The sequence below is a fragment of the Elaeis guineensis genome, chromosome 5 (assembly GCF_000442705.2).
Source record: "Elaeis guineensis isolate ETL-2024a chromosome 5, EG11, whole genome shotgun sequence".
NCBI classification, from domain to species: Eukaryota; Viridiplantae; Streptophyta; class Magnoliopsida; order Arecales; family Arecaceae; genus Elaeis; species Elaeis guineensis.
The window spans coordinates 16,239,661-16,247,136 of NC_025997.2; the positions used below are offsets into that span (position 1 = coordinate 16,239,661).

Here is a 7,476-nt window from a genome sequence, read left to right on the forward strand (position 1 = left end):
AGCTTACATACAGGCATTTTGACCATCTAAAAGTGGTTGGATCTTCGGATTCAGATTTTGCTGAATGCATAGATACAAGAAAGTCTACTTCAAGATACATCTTTCTACTTACTGGCTGTATTTTGGAGAAAATAAAGTAAATTATTATTGCATCATCCACTATGGAGGCATAATATTGCATGCTATGAAGCTACATCATAGATATTATAATTGAAAAATTTTATATCTAGCCTAAAGATTGTGGATTCTATTACGAGGTTATTGAGGATTTTCTGTAATAATTTGGTTGTAGTTTTCTTCTTTAAAAATAACAAAATGAAAGTTGAAGTAAGCACATTGATATAAAGTATTTGATTGTCAGAGAAAATATTAAAAGATAATAAGTCGCTATTCAGCATATAAATCCTGAATTAATAATAGCCGATCGTATAACTAAAGGTTTGTTGGCTAAGCTGTTTAGGGATCATGTATGCTACATAAGACTTGTTGGCTCATTTTGAGCTATTATTTTAATTTTTGACTATTATGTATGTTTATAAACATATTTTGCTATTTAATTATATAATACCCATAATTTATCATATACAAAATTATAGTCCATTTGGATCAATAAAGTTAGACCCGAATGACTAGTAAAAAGATCATTCATAAACTATCATAAGATATTCAATTAGAAAAAACGATATATACATGAAAGAAAGTGCTCGCTTGAGAGCATAACCATCATAATTCATGTATAGAAATTTCTATTTGAATAATAATGTATGATTAGCTGATTAATTGAGTGAAATAAAATGATTATGGTCATATTATTATGTTAATTGTCACTTAAGATTAGCTGATAACATCATATGTGCCAAGTTGGAGAATATCAGACATATCTTTATATGTGGCCCATGTAAATGACTTGATGGTTAGATAACTTCTGATTATACCTATCCACTATTGCTAGTTATACTAAGATAGTTTCCTTAATGGAAGAAAACTGTCCACATTTCGATTATCTAATAAGGATGTCTAGTCTAGCTCATTCAAGTCTTGAGATTATTGATGAATGGCTAAATACGAAAGCAATGGCTTGGAGACTCCTTTTTTTTGTGAATAAACTCTATCGAAATACTTAAATAATAATGGATAGAGGTACGCACTGCTAAACATTTTCATCGCATAAAATTATTTTACTAGAGATATTTTCTCACAGATCAACACGAAAGACCTGTATTTTCTTGCTAAGAGGAAAACAAAAAAAAACTGAAAATAAGATAGAGTTAACTCCATTTTTATAGGGCTGCTAGTAGAAAGCTCACTAATCAGTCACAGCGGACATAATTTTGGCTTTCAAATATCATTTCTATCCCCATCATCCTTGACCGACTTATGAAGAGAAGGCTCGTTTCATCAGGAAGCCAAATATTTCAGAAGCAAAGATTCATAAGCTTCTGCATCTGGATAGTCAAGCTGCTTTAATAGCTTACAAAATGACTTCACTCTATCCACATCTTTTACTTCCTCAAAATACTTCAAAAATTCATTCACCAACTCTTTCTTTGGTTTCCTCCCCACTTTTTTAGCCAAATTTGTAGCATCCTCCAAACACTTTAAAGCCAAATCCATGTTTTGGCTCTTCAAGTAGTACCTAATAAACAACTCAAAAGTCCGGAAATCAGAATGAGCACCCTTCTGCATAGTCTTTTCCAAAGAGTTAAAGCTTCATTGACCATCTCCTTCCTCAGGTAAGCCCCTATCAACACATTCGCCAACCTCACATCACAAGTGACACAAGCAGATTCCCACTCCTCAAAGCATTGCTTCAGTTCATCAATATTATCTAGTTTATTTAGAGCCTGAAGCATGATAAGATAGCTCATATTGGTGGTCCTTGTGAAGGCAGCCTTCAAAGATTTCCACACCCTATTGACCTCTGCTAAATTACCCACACCTGCATACAAGCTTATGAGATGATGGAAAGCTGTACGGTCACGCTTGTCAATAACCACTTCAAGCTTCTTCAGAGCAGCCTCGGCTTTCTGAAATAGGCCTGCTGAATTATAATGGGCAGCCAGATTACTATATATCGTCCAATCTAAGGTGATTCCTCCCTCTTTCATCTCTTCTATGACTCTCTCAACTGAGTCAATATCATTCATTGCAGCATAGCTGTTCATCAGCATACAGTATGTAAAATCATCTGGAGAGATATTATTTGCCTTCATTTCTTTGAATAGCTCTATAACCTTCTCGTGCTGGCCTAACTTTATGTACAGGGTCATTAGATTGTTTTGTACCAGAGTGGTGGAAGCAAAGTTCAGTTCTTTCATCTTCTCATAAAGAGAAATAGCCTTGTCTGCTATATTTTCCTGGATATAGCTGTTTAGCAGAGCTCCATAGGTCTGCTGGTTCTTGGCCAAGTCTGGAAGACTAGAAAAATACTCCTCTGCCGCATCTATCCCTTTACTTTTGATATAAGATTCAGGCGTACTGCATGGGCACCAAAAGAAAAGTTCATTCCTCTACTTTCCGTCCAATCCATCAGCTGCAAATGTAAGAAATTTAGTAAAAGGAATGGTTGTCCAAAAGATTAAAGTTTGCTGAATTACAATCATTGCTCATAGGCAGACGGAGCAAAAGGAAATGATACATTATAGCCTTCTACATGTTTTTTGTCCTTTTTATTTTTTCCTTCAATTAAATATTGTTATTTGAATCAGAATGGCAGAATGGAGGAAACACAAACATAGATTGATAGGACCATTTTGTTACAAGAACATTGATTATCAAATTAAGTCATGTAAACTTAGCACTGCTCGAATTAACTATCGGCATGCATTAAGAAAGACAAACCCATTCATATGGCTTGGGTTAATGGAGCATAATAAACTCCTCTAAAATCTCAACATGTTTTACAACAAGCTCTTACCCCAACACCAGCAATCCATAAATTTGTATCCAAGCTGTAGAAATCTAACATCAGCATATAGCACAAAAATTGAACTGTATATTAATATGGATCATTAGAGGAAAAATCTAAAGCCTTTGGCAAAATATATAGATAGCTTTAATTTTTTATACAGACTAGAAAATGATATCAAAATCCACAAATATAGATGACTTGTTCAAATTTTTTGAAGTCATAATGTTAGGGACAACATTTTTAAACTAAAGAATATGAACAAAGAAAAATGTTAATTTTGCCATCAAATATCAATTCATGTGGCACAAAATCGTGGGACACGTTTGACAGTTAAAAACAAATTGTATTGTATCAACATGAGATACTAATTTTACCTCTTTAGCAAGATTGTGAATGTTGAAAAAATGTTAATTGAAGAATACTACAACGATGAAATCTGTATAAGGAAAAGTTACACAAAAAATTGCAACAAATGATACACTGCTGTTCCATAAGGATAGACACTTTAAAGAGGTATTCCAGGAAGAAGCTCTAGCCAAAAAAAAAGGGGATCAAGATCAGCCAATTTAAAGAAAGGCACAAGAAACCAATGCTAATGGGCATTTGCTGGAGGATGTTAAGAGACACAAACCCAGAGTATATACATTGGAGTATTTGTCTCTATGAAACAAAATAATGGAGATTCGCTGTTGGAATTACCAACAGGGATAAAATAAGTCAAAGTTTACCCATGACAATTTGGTACCTCAGGGTTAATTAACAAGCATTATACAGACTCAGATTTGTTTGGAAATTTTATTCCTCCATCATCAACTATTATGATATGAGACAAAGATTATGGTGAGCCCATTTACGATTGCGAAGAAGAAAAAAAAAAAAAAGGAATTTTTGGTCTGGAGACGGTGAAACGGTGGGTGGAACTCACCTCGAGGGCGTGTTGGTGGCGGTTGTACCTGCGGAGCTCCCTGACGAATCTCTTGATCTCCGCTTCCGTCACCACCCTGCCCTCCTTCAGCCATCCGTTCATCGTCTCCGTCACGCTGCCTTCCTGAGCGTCGCCCAGCGCCGACAGCCGCCGATACAACGGCCTCCACATCGGCGACCCTCCCCCCTTCATCCCGGCGGCCGCGGCTGCCGCCACCGCCGCCTCCGCCTCCGCCTCCGCCGGCGCCGGCGCCGTGCATAGCCTTCTCGCCACCGCTATACCCCACGCTAGTGCCCGGATCGACTGCTTCGCCATGATCGATCAATCACTGGTTCTAGGGTTTAAAGAGGGTTGGAAAAACCCGTAAAATGGAGTGGGGTTTTCACCCGGAATAGCTACGCGTTTGTTTTAGCTATCATGGACCGGCACTCCGGTCAATCAGGACCGTTGATTAGTGCATAACTTTTGAGCCAGGCCCGACTCAAATGGCTGAGCCGTCTGGGGGCTGAGAGAGAGAGGCTGGTCAGCCTCCGCCCGGAACAATCCATCTCTGAACAAAAAGGTTGAGCATGTGGCAATTCTCCTGCAAAGTTATCTCTTCATTTTTGTTTCTTTTTTTTTTTGCATTAAAAAAAAAACTTAATGAATTAATGTTAACCATAGTTTGAAATGCTTGGTATTTCAGTTTAGTTATTCTCTTGTTTATTTATTTTGTTATTGATACAAAACTTGAATTCCCAATTTTTGCACCTTTGACTTTGTAGCCATATATTTTTAGAGTTGTTGCTTGCATCTCATTCAGTTATTATCAATCTAATCCAGTGAAGTGATTATAAGATTTGAAAAGTTGCGCTTTATCTTTTCTTTTCACCTTATAAACATCTACATAAAGCACATGTGCTGGATCCTAGTATAGATAAAATATTCCTTGTCATGCATTGGATATAAGAGAAAACATAGATAACTGTGATCACCAAATAATTACAATTTTCATTTATTATTTAAATTTTGATTAACATAATTTCACTTTGATGCAATGAGTTAGTGGACTCATGTAGAATCCATTTTTTGGTGCGGAGCTAATGGCATCGCTGAGGCAGGTGGAGAACTTTCTGTCTGCAAAATAAGCTAATAGATCAGAATGCACTTGAGGAGCTCAAAAGAGAGGCTATGGGATTGGAAAATGACATAGGTATTCGTTTGGTGAAAGAAAGATTAGCAGACCAATAAATTTTAACCTAAAACTATTTATTAATAAAAATAATTGCATTTGAAGACACATCCGTACTCATTGTCCATAGCAGCTTATATTAAATTTTGACTTAGATGTCATATAGACTCTCTGATCATAATTTAAACTTAATATAGATATTTTTTTTTTTACACTTAACCTCATATAAATAATAGATACTACTGGATGCAACTATAATAATGAAATAGTTTCTCTTATTTTGAAATTTCTCTAAAAATACTTTCTTACTAATGTCAAGAAGCATTTTGATTTATATGAAATTTTTTAATGACTGAAATACCCATTAACAAATCTCATAATTACATCTTATATTATATCATATTATATTATTATACTATAAATATAATATAATAATAAATTAATATTATGATATATTATAAATATATAACATAATCTATTATAGTATTATTATATTACAAAAATAAAATTTGATATAACAATATTTAATAATAATATAATATAATCTATTATATTATAATTTATTATTAAATTATACTATAATCCATTATATTATATTATATGATAATAATATTATATAATAAAATAAATTTAAATATAATAATATTTATGTTATAATGTATAATATATTCTATTATAATATTATTATATTATAATAATACAATATAACATAATAATATTTGAATAAAAATATAATATTATAATATTATATTATAATATATTATTAGATTAGATTATAACAAATATATTATATCACATTATAAATTATATTATAGCTATAATAATGTTACATTTACAATATTATCTTACATTATCTAATAATATTATTATATAATATTATATTATATTATTCTCTATTATATAGTCTTTTTATTATTATTTTATTTTAGTTACTAAACATATGTTAAAATTTTAAAGTACTTTATAAATGTGGTTGTCAAATAGCAAATAATTTTTTGTAAAAACTCTACTTCCAAAAATTTTATTTCTCAAAAACTCTACTTCTAAAAACTACAAAAACTTTACTATTAACAGCAATTCCAAACAGAGCTTGAATAGGTGGCTTGATCTTAAATTACTTACTAATGCTGAATAGATGAGAAATACAACTGATAAAACCTAAACATACAGGTAATACCGTTGGTTCATCAAAAATAGACCGTGGAATTAAATGTAACTCTTAGCATTTGCTAATCCAAAATGATATTTAAGGATAGAAGCTATAGTAATCATTTTTATGAAAATCTGCTCAAACGGAATCCAAGCAGTCCTATATATTGTGCCTAGGTTTTCTATATTTGGTATACCAAAGTTTAGAGAAGTTCAAAATGTACAGACTATTCCACTAAGTTTCTTTTCAGATAAAGAGTCACAAAACAAATCAAATTAATGTTCGAGGCTTGTCCAAATGATCATACCCCTACGCTTAGCAAGTAGAGATTTTGAGTCAAATACTTGATGGTGCATCTCCAACTTTTTAATGTAGGATAATTTAAGTACAAGTAGATCTCCTACCTTTCTTTTACCGACTAAAAAATAAGAAAAACAACAATCATACCTTAGTGATCATGGCATGGAAGGGTAAAAGTAAAACCAAGATTTCATAAATCAATATCGAGATTCGTATTGATTTCTACTCGATACAGTACGATACGATATCATATCATATTGATCCGTATCGATATTAAAAAAATAAAAAAAAATTCATCCACCACCACTAAAAAAAGAGAAAAAGAAAATCATACTGAACTGTATCGAATCAGATCCGTACCGCATCGAATCGGACTGAATCATCTGGTTTCACACAGTTCGAGCCTGTACCATACCAAACCGACCGATATGATCCTGTTCGGATTATATACTGAAAAATCGATCTAAACTGTATTGATTTTCTATCACTATAATACGGTGCAGAGTGTACTGATCGATTCGGATTAATATAGAATATCATGAGCAAAACAGTAGAACAATAATTGAATCCTATTCTTCTTCGACCTTTCAAATGCGAGCTGACTTCCAGGTTTACTTCATCCTTTCAGTCAATTTGCAACCTTGTGTGGAAACACATGCTTCTGGACTTTACCATCAACAGAGACGGGATCTAAATCATCTACTAAAGAGGATAATTTCAGTAGCTTTAGTTCCTCGATCTCAAGCACTGGTACTCTGATGGGGGGAAAAGAAAATGAGCTATCATCTTAAACGTATGACCTTCAACAACCAGTCACTAGTCACACTGCCATCGGCAGCAGAGTAATTCTAATGGTGAATATGGTCGCATATTGCTTCTGTTTGAGTCAGATCAACAAGAAGAATCTGTATTTTCTTGCTATTCAATAGGTGAGAGGAAAACAAAAGACTGAAAATGAGATAAGAGTTCAACTCCTTTGTATTTTCATAGAAAGCTCACTAATCAGTCACAGCGACCCT

The 7,476-nt window shown here is 33.2% G+C and overlaps 1 pseudogene; it reads right to left on the reverse strand.

Annotated features, from left to right (window-relative positions):
* Positions 1-1,144: 1,144 nt before the first annotated feature.
* LOC105037070 (large ribosomal subunit protein mL101 (rPPR4)-like) lies at positions 1,145-4,284 on the reverse strand (annotated as a pseudogene).
* Positions 4,285-7,476: the final 3,192 nt, after the last annotated feature.